At 36.8% G+C, this 21,481-nt stretch overlaps 1 pseudogene; it reads right to left on the minus strand.

The window, feature by feature from the left end:
• LOC127452706 (activating signal cointegrator 1 complex subunit 3-like) overlaps nt 1–18,334 on the minus strand; it is a 252,981-nt pseudogene extending 234,647 nt beyond the window's left edge.
• Nucleotides 18,335–21,481: the final 3,147 nt, after the last annotated feature.

A 21,481-nucleotide genomic window follows, 5' to 3' on the forward strand; every position in this document is an offset into this window, starting at 1 on the left:
TCCTAAAGCTGCACGTGGGACAGAGCAATATGCATCCTTTACAGTGGTGTAGCAGTGGTCCACTATATTTCTTTCTCTGGTGGGGCATGTGATGTGTTGTTTGTATTTTGGCAGTTCACGGTTGAGATTAGCTTTATTAAAATCTCCCAGCATAATAATCAGTGAGTCCAGATGTTGTTGCTCTGTGTCTGTGATGTGATCAGCCAGCTGTTGCAACGCTGCATTTTTTTTTCTCTCCAACTAAACGGTTGTCACCTTGGTAACCAAACTGCAGCATTTGTTTTAAGAGCCCCCTTCATTTTGACTTTTCAGCTTTGTGCGAGTGTCCCAGCACACCTTAAGTATGCAAATTAATGTAAATGTGTGCGTGCCCCAACAATCACCTCGAAGTAATGTGTACATGTAGCAAACATGGAGTTGTCATTACTTAATGATCTTGGATAATGACTTACATTCTGTTATTTCCTTTTTCTACAGTATGCTAGCTTACACTGGGCACAGAAATGTTGCCCTGAGGTAATTTATCAGCCAACAAATACAGTGTGTATGACATGTTGTAAAACAGGCCTGGCAAACCCCCAGTCAGCAGTGTTTCAGAAGATTTGAATCTATCTTTACTGGCTTCAGAAATGTAAAACTAGCGGCGGTAAAGTTTTTTTTCTTTTCTTTTTTCATCAGGGTGTGTGAGCAGAGTGATTGCCACACTCACTAAGAATCAGCTCAAGAATAAATCTACCATCATCAGACCAGCTCTTATTTAAAACTTCTAGTGGCTCAAACCATTTGCATCTGAAAGCACAATTTCAGCTTTACCCCATTGTTTCCAAGACTTAAAGGAATATTCCGGGTTACGCTCAATCAACAGCATTCGTGGCATAATGTTGATTACCACAAACATTTATTTTGACTCATCCCTCCTTTTCTTTAAAAAAAGCAAAAATCGAGGTTACAGTGAGGCACTTATGGAAGTGAGAGGGGGCCAATTTTTGCACGTTAAAATATTTACTTTTTCAAAAATATAGCCACGAGACATTAACAATATGTGTGTTAATATGATTTTAGTGTGATAAAATCACTTACTAACATTTTATGTGCAAAGTTATAGCTAATTGTGCAACTTTGTTGTTATGACAATGTTGTCAACAAACCCTAAAACCCTTAAATGACAGAAAAAATTACATTTAAAAACAATTTTACAGCTCAAATAATACACAAGTTTTATCAGAAGCTTTTTATAAAATTATGAGCTTCACATTTCTGTGTTTAAACCCTCCAAAAATTGGCCCCATTCACTTTCATTGTAAGTGATTTACTGTAACTTTTGCTTTTTTTTAAAGAAAATGAGGGACGAATCGAATTGTTTTGTTTTTTTTTGTTGTGGTAATCAGCATTATGCCACAAATGCTGTCGATTGAGCTTAACTTGTATTGAACCCGGAATATTCCTTTGAAGGGCCAATATAATATATTCTAATGGTATTTTTATTTATTTATTTCAGAGAGAGTTTTTTAATTAATATTTTTGCTTTAGGACTTCTGTGTAAACATCCTCTTCACATGTGACTTTCTAACACCAAAACTATTTCTGCCGTATGACTGTACATTATCCTGCCTATGACTACTAAGCAAATCAATTAAAGGGCATGAAGTATTTAATATTTTAAGGCTGTCAAATTAATTTAGGATTAAAATGCACATTCAAATGCTAAAACTTTATAATTTTAGATGTGTGCCAAGCTCTGAAAATGACTTCACTTGTCTCAAACTTGCATGACTTTCTTCAGTGAAACACAAGCAAAGATTTTTTGATAGAGATTTATGGTGTAAATGGATCAAATGTAACTCCTCGTTCACTATAAATCATGACATCTTCAGTCTCCTTGAAGCGATCATGATTTGAATCTCGATTACAGTTCCGTGCTCTTGCATACACACTCCACTCATGTACACGTGCTGTACACACACTCTGCTATGGAGCGTGAAAGTTTTGGACCCCACTGACTAGCATTGTATGAACAGAAACACCTCAAATCTCCATCAAAATACCTTTGTTTGTGTTCTGCGGAAGAAAGTCATTCAAGTTTGAGATGCTGTAAGGGTGAGTAAATCATGAGAGATTTATCATTTTGGGTTGAACTATTCCTTTAAATAAAAGTTTGAAGCAAATTATATGCAGTTTCTGTTTCCAGCTAACTTAAGTTGTTCTAGCAGTCACACATACTGTGGTGATGGCATAGTTTCCAGGACAGTGATTCGCTTTCCTCCTACAATAACTGTGTTCAATATGCTCTCAGTCTGCACCCACAGAACCCTTAACACTCTCAGTCTGTCAGTTTTGCAGTTTCTCTACACTAGCAGCGAGTTAAACTCTCCAACACCCAGAACAAAAGCACATTTCTTTAGGGACACTAAATTATCTGCAGACACTGCTGTCATATAAATGGATAAGTAAAAGTGGATGAGATTTCTTTGCAGGACATATGGCGAGCGCTTGATGATAACAAACAGCTCAGAAACTGTGAGCAGCTGAGATCTTACCACCTGTAAATGGGGGGGGGAGGGTTTGTTCAGTCGGCTGTGAGTCCGATAGATCCTGACAGTCTAATTAACTCTGTGGATGAAGGGCCCTCAGCCATATGTGCTGACCGGGTGAACTGGGAACACAGCAGAAACTCACCCGTGGCTTTAAACACACTAATTGGACCAACATAGCCCCCAGCAATCATTTCAGAGCAACATCTAAAACCTGCACCGTCTTGCATGGATTTCCTCACTGTCCTGGTTTTAAAAAGCTAAGAGAGATGAAATGCACACAGCACAGAAGGCAGCAGTAACCGTTATGTTTATCTTAAAGTCTGTGTGCTTATGTGTGTGTGCATGCATTTATATTGAGGCTGCAGCAATAATTAAATTCACAGCACTGGTAATAGAAAGCTAAAAGATATAATTGTCATTTGCACACTATCCTTTTAATTACTTTTTGGTTCCATTTCATTCCATTTGAACTGACAGCATGATCAAGTTTTCATTGTTAGTTTTAGCAAACAGCTTATCTGCCTGCCTTGAGCCCGCACGGCATGAAATTACCTGCTCGAGAAATCCAAACACAAACACGGTCGCATACACATAACAAACTAAAGTGCAATTATTCAAACAACTCACACACCTACAAGCCAAAATATTTGATAAATAACAGATGCAGATCCGGCAAACAGGAGGCCATGTATTTCACCAAACCAGAACTGATAGAAGAATACGAGAGAGAGAGAGAGAGAGAAATCATAATAAAATAGAATGAGAGAAAATGAGCGAGATCAACTGTCCAAAATCCTGCAAACAAACAAGCAGCAGATGCAGCAGTGTTGTTCCACTGGTTTATTCAGAACTGTCCATCACACTGAAGCCACTCTCTGTCTATTTACATTCACACTCTGCTCATGGTTCTCAAGCTCCAACATTTTAAAGGAGGGTTCAACAATTGTTTTTCTGTTATTTTTAATTTTCTGCTCACCTGGTTGGAACAGTAATGTGGATTTTTACTTATCCTGCCATAGTTTCCCTGGCCCCACCAAAATAAAAATAAAATACACTTTATTTTAGCTATGAATTTTAAGATATGCCAGAGAGAAACAAATAAAATAAAACTATAGATGCAAAGCGGCAATCATCAGGGTCCAAGCACATATGGACCTTATCCACAGTAGCGTCATATTTGACTTCTGATGGGATTAAAATGAAAGTGTGAGAGACAGACCTATAGTCTCTTCAGTGGGTTGGACTGTTGTTTACAGTGTTTTGAATAATTCTGAAGACAACACATTGAGAGAAATATATATATATTACACCGATCAGTCACAACGTAAAAACCACCTCCCAAAAATGTATTCACTAATATCTTCCGAACGACACTGTGAATCAAAATTATTTTGATAACTTTTGTGTCAGAAGGATCTGTAGGTAATGTAACAACATTTCGTGTGAATCTGGGAAACAGCCTAGGACGAGTTCGAAAAATGCGTTTTTTCAAAAAATATTAAGTGAAAGTTTTCTTGCTGAAATAGAAATCCATGTGACAGTATGATTTGGGGGCACTAAAGGATTCTGAAAAACTAAAAGATTTTATTTAAGCCTTTACTGTTCCAGAGTTATTAGCAAAAGCATGTATTAGCTTATACAGTGCCCCTGTGTGGCCAATTCTCACAAAATTTGTTTTTCAAAAATGTGAAAAGTTTCATCACCATCAGCCATGTAAAAATGAAGTAATTAGGTGCTGAATTTGTTTGGCTGCTGGTGGCCATTTTTGTTGATTTGTCGAATATATATATTTTAAGGATATGTTAGCAATTGAACCAAAGAAGATGAATATTTAATTTGAACTTTGCCAATAAAACAGCTGCAGAGTTATGACATTATTTTAGTTATAGCGCTCCCTATAGGCAAAATTGTATGAAAATTTGCATGCATCCTCAAAATGTCCTGTTGTTTTATACCCCATGTTGTGTTACGTTTGTACTTTGCATTGAAAAGATATTGGTCAATCAATCAAATTGTGTTCCACAGAAGTAATTTGCTAATATCTTTGGAATGGTTTGACATAATGAAACTCTTTTGAGATTGAAGGTTTGCAGGAGGGTCTGTAGATGAAGTATACCAAATGTTGTATGAATCGGACAATGACGTGATGCTAATTTTTTTGTCCGCATCTAATAAATTATTCAGAAATACATTACAAATGCAATTCAGACAAAACAGCTTCTTGAATACACCTCTTCTATGATGAAAATGTTTGTGTGACTTTACTAGTTTGTCATGCAAGAAAGTGGGAGATGTGCACAACAAACATTGAAAACATATATTTGGAAGAGAGAAAAAACTGCCAATTGCTTAGATTTCAGAAAGTAATAAGATTTGTTTATCTTGAGGTCTTAGTGTTTTCTTGGTGAATTTAAATTAGTTCAATTACTGGAGTCTCTGATACTCAGAAATGACCAGGTAATATTAAATTAAATTATGAGACATTCATTATCTCTTTACAAATTTGGACAGTTTTTAAATATTTCTTGTTGCTTTGTACTCTCAAAGACATTATTTGTGAAGCAAAAACATGTGTGAAAAACAGTTCGGTGTAAAGTGGCATAACTTCAATGTATTCTGCAGTGCTGACACGAGTCATGTGAAAGCCCCTTAAAGTATATGATCATCAGTCACTTTTACACATTAATTGTATCTCTTCCGTCCTTTTCTCTCCTTGATGATCAAGGAAGACTCATATGCCAATGCCGAAGTGAACGAACAACATGCTCCTCTCATTTAGTCGGTCGGTACATGTACCAGGTCATTCAGCTTGTTAACAAATGAGAAGTTTCACAAATGCCTCCTCTTCAGTTCACGCTCCATTCCTGTCAGATGCAGAGTCACTGTGCGTGTGCTGCTGTAGCCAAGCACGCGATTGGCCGTAGCTGTAACCAATCAAGCAATCTGCCTCGGTAGGACTGCGGTTTCCAAGCACATAATTGACTACTGCTGTTATCAATGAAGAGGAAGTCCGGAGCCACCCCTCCCCCCTCCTTCTCCTCCAAAACAAATACTCTTCAGATCTGCACAAATCACAAAAGCAACCTATTATGGTTTCAAAATGGCAAATTTAGCTGAAAGGTGAGGAGTTTGCATCCCTGTCTTGTTTCAAACCTTGATGCTATCCTTCTTCCATGGAACACAAAGGTTATTTTCCTATTAAAATTCTAGTTTGGTTTAGGGTTTTGGTACGGGGTTAGACTTTATGGTTAAGTTTATGTTTGTGTTAGGGGTTAAACTTAGGAAATTACATAATATAATAACATGTTTCATTGTTTCGTTTACTTTTCTCTATAGGAGCAAAAGTCATATGTTTTTGTAGAGCCAACTCACGATTTCTTAAGATTTCACCATCGCATACAATTATTACAAGTTCTAATGAGACAGGGTTGATTTATTTATTTTTTTCATTAAAGGGATAGTTCATCCAAAAATTTTATTCTCTCATCATTTACTCACCCTCATGCCATCCCAGATGTGTATGACTTTCTTTCTTCTGCAGAATACAAATGAAGATTTTTAGAATAACATTTCAGCTCTGTAGGTCCATACAATGCAAGTGAATGGTGACCAGATCTCACACAGTCCAAATATCACATAAAGGCAGCATAAAAGTAATCCATACGACTCCAGTGGTTTCATCAGTGTCTTCTGAAACTATCCAATTGGTTTTGGGTGAGAACGAGACAGTATAAATCTTGACAGCAGTCTTCTTGGCGTCATGATTTCAAGCTTGATTACATCACAGAAAATCAAATATGTTTATGTTTGCAATACATTGAAACACATGTACAAGATAAACAAATGTAAGACATCATGATAAAGCAGCACTGGCCCAATAGAGCAGGTGACATTTCCACCAATTGGCCGGACTCTTTCTCACACATGGAGGAAACAAATTCACACAGGTTAACAATATGAAGGTGAGTAAATTATGGAGAACTAATCCATTTGGGAATTGTCATGCCTATTGGTATGATAGCCTCATGGTTAAAATTGCAGCAAGAATAATATCTGCATAAGAATCCAATTTATTTACAGGTAGATCTTTTAGGTATGAGTTCATATCAAAAGAGACGAGTGTGTCCGTTTATATTCAACACATCACAAACACTGCTGTAAGAGAGGGCAATCATCTTCAGGGATTAATCAGAGATGTTTCTCTCTTTCAGAAAGTACTGTGAGCGGACTGCAGAGATGTTTCCACTCCACTCATGCTAATGAAGAGAACACTTGTAATTTTATTCACATCACTGGAGCTTTCACAACCTCCCGATGTGAGCTCTCAGTATCATGCAAGACATTAATTGTTCAAAACAATAACAAAAAAAAAAAAAAAAACTTGCTAAACTTTTCATAGTGTAGGTTTGATACAGTAATGCAGTATTTGTAATCTTTATTTATCACATTGATCATCAAACAGCAATGACATCTTTGTATAATTTGCATACTGAATTCTGATTAGTCTTTCTTACATCTATTTGAATGGTGAATTGTGAGCAGTCTTTTTCTTTGCATCTATTTAACCATCAACAGTCAAATTTACACTGAAAAGAAGGCGTTGCATTGTGTTGGATTTCATATTGAGTGTCACCACAAGGTCAACACCTAAAATCTAAACTTACCTAAAACTTCAACACTATCTGTGCTGCCTTGCAAGCTTTGCTAGTTCCTTCAGCAAATGCCCATCTAGTTATTATTATCTTCCATTTAAAGCATTTGACATCGGATATTCATTACAAATGCATTATTCGTTAGTACCCTCATTTGATGGCAAAGTAAACAGCAGAACAGCTGCAACATTTAAGATGCTTTTTTCATATTCAAAGAGAGGATCTGTGTTCATTTAGGCTTTTACTGCATTTCATGCTGGAGATAAAACAAGCAATTTGAAACTAATGTCACTCGAAAGTCACCTATGAAAAAAACAACATGTACTGCAGTCAAATGAAAAAGAACAATTCATTACACACTCAAGACAGACTGATCTCACAGTGAATTCAGAAACTGTAATTTGACTTTATCAACTAAACTTGGTCTTTGCTTACCGAAATTTGAAGCAGTGCCCCCAGTGGCCTAAGCGGGAAGTGTTTTTAAACATATTGGCAGGTGTGAGCAACAATTCCCAGGTGAAATGCCCACAGAGGGGCGCCAAAAGTGAGTTTAAAACGAGTAGTTTTTGCTGTTAATGATGTAATACAGTGAAGAGGAATGCATATTTTATTTACTCTTCCCTCAAACCCCAAACCTAAACGTAACCATCAGTGGAGTAAAAATGTTATTTTAAAAGGAAAGCGGAACATTCAAATTGTGCTTGTCACTGTTTATGTGAACACAATTTCTTCCTGATTTTTAACCCAAGACGAGAACCCGGGTCTCCCACTTGGCTGACCCAATGTGCCTTCGCTAACGTATAGTCATTGCGAATTGTATTGTAAGAATCAGAAAGAAAATTTGCCTCCAACAGCATCTATGTAAGTTAGGGCCGTCAAAAGTTAATGCTTTAAAGTTTTAGTTTAATAGACGACAGGGGAAGTTTTTGGGAAACAGATTTTTATCAAAGTTAGCTGCAGTTTTTTATGGCGTAACTGAATTATTGTTCACGTTCAACTATAAGCAAATAGAGTTGATAACGAGAAGACCACCAGAGAGCTGTGGAGGCTTAGTGGCAATAATCTTTTTACATATTAAATTGTTTCCTCTCCTTAAAACCCCATTGGAATTTTGTGGCTTCTAGTCTATGTTTGTTTGCTTACAGGCCATCTATATGTTTGTGTTCTCCTATATATCCAGCCCCTAACTTGGTGTAAAGAGTGCAATTTTCTATTGAAAAAGCATTTGATTGGGTCTTTAAATGAAAGCAGTAAAAATGAATGCACCACATAAGATACAGTATGTTTCCATCCAAGTTGCAAATCTAATTTATGCAAAAAATCTGAAAACTGCAAAAAAAAATTACTTTAATCTACTTTAAATGATTTTGACTTTTTATGCGCTTGGCCTACATTGTGTTCAATAAGATATGACGTTATTATTTTAAATCATTTTGTGAATCAATCTTGAGGTTAAACAAACAATTGATCTACAGTCTGTTACAAGCGAAATGATGCACAGCTGAATGTATCAGTTTCCAACAATAAAAGCATTATGTGTCATTAATTCGACTCAATGTGTGTAGTATCAACACTTGATTCTCACACAACTCTGTTGATGCATGCAAGTGCTTTGCGGAGGCGGCTCTCCTGTATATTTCTTCACAGAAATGAGAAAGGCTTTTACCATGTGTGGAGAGCATTACAGCATCGCTTGAGATTAATTAGTTAAAAGGCTTCCTAATAAATTTCACGCTTTTAATGTTTCACACAGCTATTAAAGGCGTGTTGAGCGGCCACGTCCCTGTTGCCCATTACGGCTTTCAAAAAATGACAATCGCGCAGCACTTAAAAAAACAGAAATAAAAGAGAGTGGCTGCAGGCCTGCCGCTCAAAGGACCCTAATAGCACATTAAGACTTATTAGCTGTTTTGCAGCACAGTTTTATAAGAGTGAAGCACTTTGTTGCGGAGTTGCGGAGGCCCCTAATGAATAGAGGCACTCGTCCACTCCCACTAATTCACACCGTTTATATCAATCTCTAGTACTCAATCCAGATGAAAACAGTGATCTGCTCCAGCTATGGACGACAGAAAATGTCACAACATGATTATGATGAAACGGCTGTGAAATCCTGTTTGGTCTGTGCTGGGGTATTTTTTCTATGTTAGCTTTAGCTGTGATGTATGGTTCTGTAGACTTTAAAAGCAAAAAAAAAAAAAAAACAATAAAGAAAGAGAAGAAAAGGAGAATAGCTTTCATGCAGCCAAATTTAGGGCGAAAGGTGTATCATTGATTCCGCTGTGAAGCTCGGCGCTTTAATTAATGGTTTCCTGAAAGGGAGAAAACACAGAAGTGGAAATGAGCCCCGCAGGTGTCGAGAAATAAATCTGTGCTGTCCACTCTTATGTTTACCCTCTTACTGAGGAAAGATAGATATTATGTTTGCTTTACTGAACTAAAACACATAAGACTGTTTCTTCAACTACATGCACTTTTATGTCCCAGGAGATATTTTTATTTGTTTTTAAACAGATTTCAACTTCTTTTTATTTATTTTTATAACTGTATATGAAGGTCTTTGAAACTTTAACCATGCCTTCATTAATTTGCCTTTTATGTTTAGATTTCATTATTTTATCCCATAATCAGATTTACAGTATTAAACTATGAGAATCCTTCATAAAAATATTATTGGGTAATTTCGTGCCAACTCAATCAGTGGTACCTGGCTCAAATTGTATTTGTATTTTTATATATACCAAAGATAGGTAGGGCTATTACTAAAATCATTGTGTTTTATGCCAAAAATCCAAAAATATGTTGTTTTTCTCAAGTTGGAGTGCATATTATCCCAGAAGTATCAAAAATATCCTTTTAGAGCCTGTTTCTGAACAAATGTATCTATATTTTTAAGGCTCTATATGGTTAAATACCAGAGATATTGTGCTCTCATGTTGGCTGTCAAAATTTGTAATGGTCAGAAATAGGGATGTGCACGGATAGTTGACATTCGGTTAAACGTTCAACTGCAAAATCACTATTTGATTATTCTACACATGCAATAGTGGTCTTTAGCCTGAACCGAACTCGTCGACTTCTGACAAACCTTTGGGTTTTATGACCATGTTTGGGTCAGTTTTTCAAGTATATGGTGGGTTAGGTGCTATTTAAACGTGCTTTTCTGTGTGTCTGCAACATTTTTATATATAGTGTTAACACGAGTTGGACGGACGTCTTTGACTGTTGTGCTGAATCTTACTGTTTTTCCTTTCAGCATCTTGTGCAGGATTGCCACATATTCAGACACCAAGTTAAAAAGCACTTTAATTTTATAAATGCATCTCGAAACACCTGCTTTGTGTTTCATTCATTGTGCTGCTTTCTGAAGAATTTCAGGTTGCAAAGAAGAGGACTTCATGTGACTTACACCATTAAACATGATTCCAGGTTGTTTATAACTGAGCAAAGTTTCTGAGCTTGATAAACGGTAAGACAGTGTTCTTTCCCTTTTGCTCTGGAGTGCATACAGCATTTACACGATAATTAAACAAGTTCAATGTCATTTGATTTTAAATCATTGAAAAATCAAAGCACCCTGAAGTGGCTTCACTGCCTCATGGATATGTGAACCTGCCCAGGCGAAGCGCATATACAGGCAGTGACAGTTATATTTTTGTATTTTTATATTATTTTTGTTTGACTTTAATGTTCGATTTTATCATTTGAAGATCTATGTATTGTGCAATTTTTGGCTCAAAGCTTACTGTGCACTTTATGTGCTGCTTTTTTGAGTAGTGTTTGAGGAAATTGTGTAGCAATAAACATTCTTTATTCCCGCATCACGACTTTTCGAAACCTCTCGGTTAACCAAATGTTAAAAAACGGTAACCATGCACATCCCTAGTCAGAAACTCAATTTGGTCACATGGTATTTAGCTAATTTTTTCTTGTCCAACAAAACAAAGTTCTGAAGAACAAATATAGTAAAAAAAGAAAAGAAATCGACCTTTATTTATTCACATAAACAATAAAAAAATAAAATAAAAATCTGGATTTTTGAGAGTACAAAATCCACTATTATTAAGAATAAGTGACGTGTGGCTTTTGAGTGAGTGCAATGTGTGAAAATATTATTTGTGTACATTTTGCGATGACATTAGCATTCACAAGACAAAATAGTCGTCCATTTTATTCCAAAAATGTTTAAATTGTCATTTCCACTAGAGAAATTATACTGTTGGCAAAAATGACAGAATTGTCATTGTGATCCATGTATATCCACTGTTAGACAATGTTAATGGACTCGAACTGGACAAATCAAATGAACTAATAAGAGTGAAAAAAAAAAAAAAAAAGTCCACAGAGCCAAAATTGGCCATAGTTGAAGAAACACCCACATACACAATCCAGAAATGGTCCTCTGTGCTGTGGGACGAGTTCAAGCCTGAATCCAGATGCTGTTGTGTGCATCAGGGACAGGAAATGACTGATGATGTGAGATGCTGCACTGTGATAAAAACTGAGAAAATAGATTTCTCATGCCTTTATTTGCCGGTTGGGTTTCTTCAAGTGGGCAAGTCAAGCGTATTTTTGTCTCCATTAGGGCAGTAGTTTGACCCTCCTGCTTTTAAATGTCTCTCAGAAAAGTTATTACATTTGACACCAGTGGCAGCCACTAAAAGCCACAGCTTCAAATTATGTCTACTGTTGCAAAGGAGTGTGTGATGTTCACACACACCTGTGGGCCGTTCAATGGACTAGAGAGCGATTATGAGGACAGACATTAATGTCTCAAAGGAAATATGTTTTTCTCTTTCAATGGATGTAGCGTTTAATTTACATTACTGTGACACTGTGTCTCAAACAATGTGTTTGGAAATGGAAAACCTGCTGACTAGACATGCTGTAAAAAGATATTCTGGAAAACATTGGTCCAAACACCATTTATACATTTTGCCACACCTAACAATGGCAAGCAACTTTTTGTTTTTATTAAAGAATACATTGTCCTCACGGAAATACGATTATTTCGCTGTTTTTTTTTTTTTTTTTTAAATTGTGACAAACAGCACAGATCGTGGTGTCACTAACAGCATCACATATGAGATGATCCAGTCTCGGGGGAATCCTCCTGTCACAAAAACATCAAGACCGATTGTGATTTTGTTTCTCACTTTTTCATTGTATTGACTTAAAGGTTGTGAAAGTGATTTTAGCAATTCTGGAACTTCCAAGACGGAGTTGTTGAAATAGTCTAGCCCCTCTTTCCAAAACCCCGCACTCCAATGATAGCATTGAGACTGACACCGAACAGCAGAGCAGCAGTGTGTCTTCCCACAGTTGTCAAACAAAAGAGTAACCTCAACTGACTACTGTTATTAAGCCTTAATGAACCACTTCAATTACTTGTGAACGCACACAATGATTGACAAGCAGTCAATGGTTCTGCATACCATTCCATAAAAAAATTGCTTACAGCACCTTTAATGCAAGGCATATTCCAATTACAGTTGGGTGCATAAGATAGAGGCCATACTAAAATAAATATTTAAGATTCTGTTCTATTTCAGGATCATAAATAAAATGTAAGCAAATGTGTAGGGATGTTCGATTGTAACGTATGTTGGCTGGAACTGCTGACAATGATGGCAATGACGAAGACGTGAAGATGAAGAACCCAAGTGCAGTTTATTTTCAAACGTGAACACCAATAACCCTGACTACAAAACATGAACACGGACACGGACACGGACACGGACACGACTTGACTTGACTTGACTTGACTTGACTTGACTTGACTTGACTTGACTTGACTTGACTTGACAAACACATCTGATAACATTCAATACTCCACCAATAGACAATGCAAACATGAGGGCTTAAATACAAGACTTGAGAGAACATAAACCAATGAACAAACAGAACTGATAACAAGATAATTAAACAATAAACCAATGAAAACGTGACACATGAACATGGAGGGAAAACAGAAATCACATGACTAGGGAAACAGGAACTAGAATTTCAAAATAAAAGACATGAATCAACAGAATACACCTGACATCGATTCAAGAAATTTGGGAATCAACTCTGATTCCGTTTCCTGGTTTTGGAATCATTGGAAGCGATTCCAAGAGTCGATTCCAGACAAATGTTTTCGATTTCGAAAAAAATAAATAAATAAAAAAAAACGGGAGGTAAAGTTAATTCTCATAATAAACAGCTCACTAAAAAGCATTCTTTGCACTGTTTATAATAGCATGTATGACATTTATTATTAATAGGTCAATTTGAAAAATTTAATCGGGGCCTATATGCACAAACCAAAGTGCAATGCTTCAATCCCTTTGAGGGAAGTTTGAGTAGATGCGCCTTTATTTCGAAGAACTACCACAAATAATCTTAAAAGCACCATTTAACCTATATTGAAGTTGTCTCTTACCACTCATGAGCTCTTGTTTAGAAAGAGGTTTTTCCACTGCCAATACACTGAACAATACACTTCAGTTTGATATATATAATGTACAAACTGCTTAAAACACTGTAAAAATGTTGAAAACGAGTAGAGAAGCGTTAGATTCTCGCTTTTATAAGTGCATCACATTGATCACTTTAACATACCGGTTTATGATGTGAACTGGGAAGCTAACTCAACTCCGCCATCTCCTTGCAGACTTGTGTTGTAATTGGGGAAGTTGTTATTGTATGCCAATGTACTATCACAATTTGGCATGTTGCTTGATTATAAATTTAATCCAAAGTAAAGTACCAGCAGATTATACAGGTCTGGAAAGCAGATGTGTTGAAGGGCTTGTGTGATCGCTTCATACAGATGAACAAACAGAGTGGACAGATGCTGACGGACTAAGACTCAGAGTCAGATTGATGATCGTTAAGATGCAATAATTTTATTATCCTTTTGTAAATTGTATTAGTGATGTTAGGCTTCTGAAATGTGTAGTAGTGCAGTGGTCGAGGAAATAAACAGTCTGAAAATATCAACCGGTTTCCCTGAAAGGAATTCTAACGTTTCGAGTCAATTCTCAATTCCCAATACCTCAGAATCGATTCTTTTTGGAATCGATTCCCAGCCCTACAAATTTGTGACATTGGCTATGTTAAATCCTTAGAACAGACAGTCAGATATTCTTGCTTCCACTAAAGCACACAAGATGCACTTTGGAACACTCTCGAATCATGCTGGATAGTATGATCACCAAGTTTTGTTCATGTCAGCTCAAGTGCATGCTGTCATTAAAGGAGGGACAAATAATGCTTAGTTTGCAACTGTGTCAATGAATGGTGTTCAGGAAAAAAAGACTTTGAGTCAGACTTTCTTTAAGTTTAAAACTTCTACTATGTATGATGTGATTGCATTTCCTAATAAAGTTACCAGTCAACTGGCGAGTTTTATCCATGCACAACTGGTGATTTATTAACCATCAAAGACAATTTTTACTCACATTTGGCACTTGGTAAGTGCTTATTACCCAATATATCAGTTTTACATATTAATTTTGATAGCTACTTTTGGAACTATCATTTTTTGTCAGAAATTACTGCTGATAGTTTGGCGATAGCTTTCACGTGTTTTCACACGCTCTTCAAGAGCTTCTTTAAATGGTCTGAGTTGTGGGTTGGAGATGGCAAATGAGACTCAACATTCATGAAACGTGTTAATGATTGGCAATCCTATATTCCGATATATATTGAAGTGCTCAATAATCAAAGTTCTCTCAGATAATTGAGGTTAAATCAAATAATCGTGAAGATGTAATAATTGTGACAGGTTGAATCCTCATTTGTGTTTTTAGTTTACAGTTTTATTGTAGGTCTGCTATTTTAACTTTCAAGTCAGAAAATATTTATATAAGATTAAGGGTCTTCCATTGAACTCATATTAGTCATATCATGGGTTTCACATCTTAAATGTATGGTTTTGTGTGTGTGTGTGTGTGTATGTGTGTGTGTGTGTTTACTATTTTTTGCTTGCTAGCTGCATATTCTATCATTGACACAAATAACACATGTATACTATGAGGATTTTTGAGTTTTCACAGCAAAATAAAAATAACACAAAAGACAGCACAAATGGCATCACAAATTTTGAGCAAAGCCGCGGCAAATTCAGTCAATCTGGGTCGGAGTTATTAGAAAAAAGTGTTGCAAAATCCTGGTGGGACTGATAAGTGCTGAACTGAGTTTGGCTAACATGCTAAAGCTAACAGCAATGCATCACATGCTTTTGAAAGGTCACTTCTGTCAGCTGTTAAATGGTAAGTGCTTCCATGTAGTAGAAAAACATCAAGTGTTCCATTTGGGATGATTCTACACTTTGAAAATTCATGCACTACATATGTCCATAGTGTGTATTGTAAGTGCATAGTGTTTAGTGTGTCAATTGGGACACAGCTTAAGAAACATTTCTTAGAGAGAAAACATATTTAATGATTGATTTAAAAAAATATCGGCCTATTGATCAGTTTTCTACTTTTTCCACCAACTTAGTTATCGTTATCTGCAAAATCCTATATCGGTCAACCTCCATATGATTGCCCACATTTACATAAAACCTATTCAGTATGCAGACACTTGGCTCACCCTGATCTATGCCGATGTTAATAGATGTTAATCATTGCAGAGGTCCTTTACACAACTCTTAAAGGTACAATAGCAAAATAGCCTGTTTACCTCTAAGAGTCTGCGAGAGAGAGAGGAAAATAGCCATATTATAGCTAAATAGCTGTTTTTGTTTCAAGAAACCTTGACTCACATTATAAGTGGACTTGAGGGAAAAAATAAGATGTGTATGAAAGACTAACTGATGAATTACAAGACAATCACATAAACACAGTTGAGCCGCATTCGAAAATTAAGAAGATACAAAACAACTCAGCAGGCATGACTAATCAATCTGATTAAACTCAAGACTTCGCCAATAGGCGAGTTACACTTGTCGTTCTCGTAAATTTGAATATACCTTGTATCGCATGACCACACGCCTGTCACTATGATTGACACATGATGAGCATGATTAAAGCTTACTGTAAAGTCAGTGCGATCTTGACTCAGCCACAGACTGCAGGTCCTCTCATTCACAGAATTGGTTTTTGTGCACTTGTTGCTCAAAACCAAGAGCAAACTATTTGCTAAAGTCTGTCTATATGGGCCTAAATGTGTGTCAGGCTCTGGACCCTCCTGTTTGTAGAGAGAGGTTGTTACTGCACAACAGACTGTCATTTAGGCTTGAGGGACATTGTGTCTACAGTAGAGATATCAAAAGTACCAGTCAGGGCTCCAGACTACAAAATGACTACTGAGCCTTTGGCTCCTAAAATAAAACACTTGGCCCTTTCCCACTGCAGGAACTAAAGCCCATTTTAGGTACTTTTACCCTGAACTTCTACTTTTTGTTGCTTTTGCACATGAGAAACTATATTTCCTGTTAGTGTTTAGAGGGACTTTAGAGACTTTTAAGCTCCTACTCCGTGGTAGGTACTTCTTTGGGAGAAGAGGGACAGTGGGATGTGCTGCAGCCTGTGATCTGTCGGCAGTCGTCATGAGTAAACAAACTTGTATCTGACGTGACATGATAACTTGGTTAAAACCACACTTTTCAAAGTCACCGGTTATATCTTCTGTGCATACAGAATGACATAAAAAAGTGTAAGATAATGTACTGTAACACAATATTGGTTAAAATAATCACTGTAATGGTACAACAGGCATTCCTAATTGTCCCAGTTATCTGCTAATTACATATCAGCCAATTATATATAACAAAGCTAAACGATATTTATAAAGCTCACCTTACACCTCACACATACAGTGAGCTAATTGCACAATATTGGTCTTCTTACAGATTTTACATTTTATTCTCTTTTTTAAAGCCTGTGACTCAGGCTCTCTTTGCTCTATGTCCCTGTAAAGTGTTAGTTCATTCGACTAGATGGCAGCAAAAAATTTTCCTCTATATCCTTCCATCACAATATACAGATCTGAAATACAGGTGACGCTGCAACACAGCTGAGCACTTGCCATGTGCTCGTCCACAGACATTCTGTCAATTTTGTTATCCTATGCACCTTCCCCACTGTTTTGTCGAATATCTCTGCCTCTGAGTGGACTAGAAGCTTTTTCTATGTGTCAATGGAAAGCTGAGATCCTCACATCTGTGATTATGTATAACATTTCATTAGTTGAAAACATATTTTTACGATGACTTATTTCATGCTTTTTTAACTGGACTATTGGATTATTTACCCAAGCAAGCTCACAGACAAGTAAATATAATCGCTCATTTTGAAGAAAACAGCCTAAGGTAAGAGATGATATAGAGTTTGTTGTCTAAAAGAGATAATATTTCAGTCCAAGAATATTTTGATTTTCATTCGATCTGTGGTGTTATGGCAAACAAAACAAAAAAAAAAACAAAACAAAAAAAAAACTGCAGTGTCGCATTCCCGAGAGTGAGAGCTTTCATTTGAATATGACTTGTATATTTTAGTGCTGTCTGACATTTTCATATTCCTAATTCCTACATAATTACAAGGCAGGGTTTATTTGTGATGCAGAAGTTTTTAGGCCTAATTTTGTCAATGTACGTACATAAAAGCAAATGTGATGGGCAACGAAAAGGTCAGATTCCAAGGTTTCAAATGGTACCACAAATTATATTTATGTATCCAGGGGCTTTTACATTTTAAACATAAACTTCTGGGTCCAGAGAGTGATGCCGAGCTGAAGAGGTTAAACTAATACATACAGCTCACTACTTCACAGAACAAAACACAAACAAAACACACTGCTGCAAAAACATCAGATGCTGCACCTGGCAATATGTGGAGGAGATTTCAGGCATAATGTCATGAGACATTATGGTCAAGTGAAGGGGAGAAATGAGTGTGATTAGTTGTGAAGAGCTCAGTTTGGACTGAAGCACTGCTAAATCTCAGCATCTCTAAATATAGCGAGCCGCCACTGACCTCGTCCAGCTCGGAAATCCACAGGTTTCTCCTCAAAGCCGATGGTCATGGGCTCATTGGGGGGGATCTCCACCTCTTCATACATCTTGTTATTTTATCTTCTGATCCCCTCAAGCAGCAGCATCTGCCAGCACAGCAGTGAGAACACAATTACACAAAACACATGCAATTAAACCTTCATCATGTATAAGCTCACAGCAACCCTCTCAAAATCAAACAGTGCAGGCCAGTGCCGAAGGCCGGATCACGAGTACCAGTTTTATTACTACTCAAGTTAACTCAATAATCACCCTTCAATATGTGCTTTAGTTGTTTAAGACTAGGGATGTGCAAAAATACATCTTTTCAAACCCATTAGTTATAAATGTAAATGTATAGCCCAGGGCTGTGTTTCCCAAAAGCATTGCAAGCTTAAGCTGATCGTAGAGACCATTGGTGCCAATGGTTTCTACGATCTTCTTAGGCTTACGATGCTTTTGGGAAACGCAGCCCTGTATAACTAGACTGAGTTTGGGTTCACCTGATCATGATTAGACATTTATTTTCTGGGTGTTTAGATAATGTAAGATGCATTCTTGAGTTGAAAAACAGCTAGACAAAGTGTAATAGAATGGAACAGAATGGAGATGTTTCAAGAAATGTTAAAAAAATTGGGCTATTTGTAACTTTGTCTTAAAAATGCAACAGTTGTATAGAGACTCTCTCAAACGCCGTGAAATATGACACATGGGCCAAATACAGCCATCTGAATGTGTATGGCTGTAGCAGCAATGCTTTAAAGGGGATACATTTAAAGAAATAACTTTTCCAACAGGGTTTTACTGTGCAAACTCTCTATAAGCTGAAGAACTGCACATTAATTAAAGAACCATAAAAAAAAAAAAAATAAATAAAAAAAAAAAAAAAAAAAAATAATAATAATAATAATAATAATAATAATAATAAGCCATGGAGTCATCATGAGACAAACACAATTATGCAAGCACAGTTTTGAGGGCTTGAGCCAGAGTTGAAAACCTAATCTTATATACAAGAATGAGAATAAATATCTAATTTTAACACATTGCATCCCCTACAGCCGCTATAATTACAACTCATTTCAGTAAAGTGAGACCATATGCTGAACTAATGAATGTGTCACTGTTGATCACAGGAGACAGTATGATACATCATTATATCCGGGAACACTACTCATCTTGACCATAGTTTGTTATTGTAAAATGAAAAAGGAAAAATATATGCCCTTAAGCTGACCTATATGCAATTATTATAAAGAGAGAGAGAGAGAGAGAGAAAAAAAAAACTAAAATAGGAGATATTATCATAATTTGAATCATTTCAAAGCACCTCTTACAAATGCAGAGATACATAAATCTTAGTTAGACAATAGATCCATTCCAAAACCAGGTGAGCTACCAGAATTCACATGTTAATGCATGCGATTCATTTAAAATGTTTAACTCATTTACTGTTCTGAACACTGGTTGGGATAGGGCAGAATCACTGTGATGTATCTGCCTGGGGTAATTACACTGACACACACACCACAAACACACACAACAGTGATTCCTCGTCAAAGATCAAGTGATGCGGAAAAAAACCTCTTACAAAACAAACACAGATGGGACTTAATAAGCTGAATTTACATGACTCGCTGGAGTGAAGCATCAGCATTTCCCCTTCATGCTTCTGTCTTACCAGACAATTCAGATGAAGTATCATTATGTAGGCAGTGTCAGCGTTAAAAGCAAAGCGAGATGTTCTCAGCAAGTGCTGCAAATAATAAGTGTGGCTTCACGATTGCTGTGGCAAAGTGGAAAGCCATGATTTATATTGTGGAGGATTCAATTCAAATTCAAAAACCTTTATTTTTCTTTGATGAAAACAATACATACATTTACATTAAAAACACATAAATTGCATACATACACTAAAAAACCCAAAGGCCATGGTACAACATAAATAATAAAGAATGAGTAAAGTATGAGTATAAAAGCACTGAGACTTCTTATTTAAAATACTAATAGCAGTTGGGATAAAAGTCTTTCTGTACAATTTATTTTTCACCAAAGGTACCATGTACCATCTCCCAGATGGGAGTAGTTGAAATGAGTCATGTAAAAGATCCGTTGAAATAATGGAAGATTTCCTTTTGACTGCCCGTGTGCACAGTTCTGAATGAGGTACTTGCTGTGTGCCTGTTATATTACTTGCTTGATTTGTAATCCTTGAAAGCCTGTTTTTACGTTTAACTTTAAGAGAATGAAACCAGGATGATATATTGAAGGTGAGTACAGATTCAATGAGTGATTTGTACACAGTTGTCAAAATGTCCTTGCAGATATTAAAACTCTGCAGCTTTCGAAGAAGGCATAGGCATTGTTGAGCCTTCTTAAAAAAGATTTCTGCATGCTTGGCAAAGGTGAGATGGTGGTCAATCTCTGTACAAAGGTATTTAAAAGAGTCCACCTGCTCAACCACCAATCAGCTATATATTCTGCAGCAAACATGAAATCTGGTCCCAGATCACACCAAAATTATTGTGATCTGGGCAAATTCACGGGGGAGATAGTGTGGTCGGAAGGAGACAACCATTATTTTGTGATGTTTTGAAAATTCCGTTTCCCTCACCGTGAAGTTTGTTGCCCATCTATTATTGACTGCCATAGAGAGCACACCACCGATGGTTTTCTGAGTTTTAAAAGTGTCCCAATCAAAATGAATGAGGGTGAATCCATCAAAACCTAAGTCCACTATCCCATCAAAAAGCCATGTCTCAGTGAAACAAAAAAGGCTTGTGCGGCGATACTCTGCATCATCTCTTATCAACGCAGACAGTTCATCGGTTTTATTCCACAAGGACCGAACATTTGACAATGTAATAGCGGGTAAGGGCAATCTGCTACCTCGTTTCCGTAATCTTTTGTAAATTCCTCCTCTTGAGCCTCTTTTCCTCCTTTTCTGTTTGGTTTGTTTGGGGAATAGGTCCACTAGCAGGGAATTTGGAACGCCTTGTAAAATTGTCGGATGAAGCAAGCAGCCTCAAGTCCAATCGGAACCCCCGCGAATACACCTATATAGCTTTCCCGAGGTTGGTGTGCAGCTACAGCTGGTATCTCCCACAGGGCTGGTTGTAAAATAAATGTAAGAAGCCCCAGAGTCACTAAAAAGTTTGCCATCGTGCATATGTTCTTCCTTGGTAGCTTCACATACAATAAACTTTGTGAACTTACGCTCAAAACAAACTTAAACCAAACAAAACAAACAAAAACGCATACAAACAAACAGGCGTTGTGCCCCACATGGCTTCGGACAAAAAAGGATGAAT

The sequence above is a fragment of the Myxocyprinus asiaticus genome, chromosome 15, assembly GCF_019703515.2.
Source record: "Myxocyprinus asiaticus isolate MX2 ecotype Aquarium Trade chromosome 15, UBuf_Myxa_2, whole genome shotgun sequence".
In the NCBI taxonomy this organism is placed as follows: Eukaryota; Metazoa; Chordata; class Actinopteri; order Cypriniformes; family Catostomidae; genus Myxocyprinus; species Myxocyprinus asiaticus.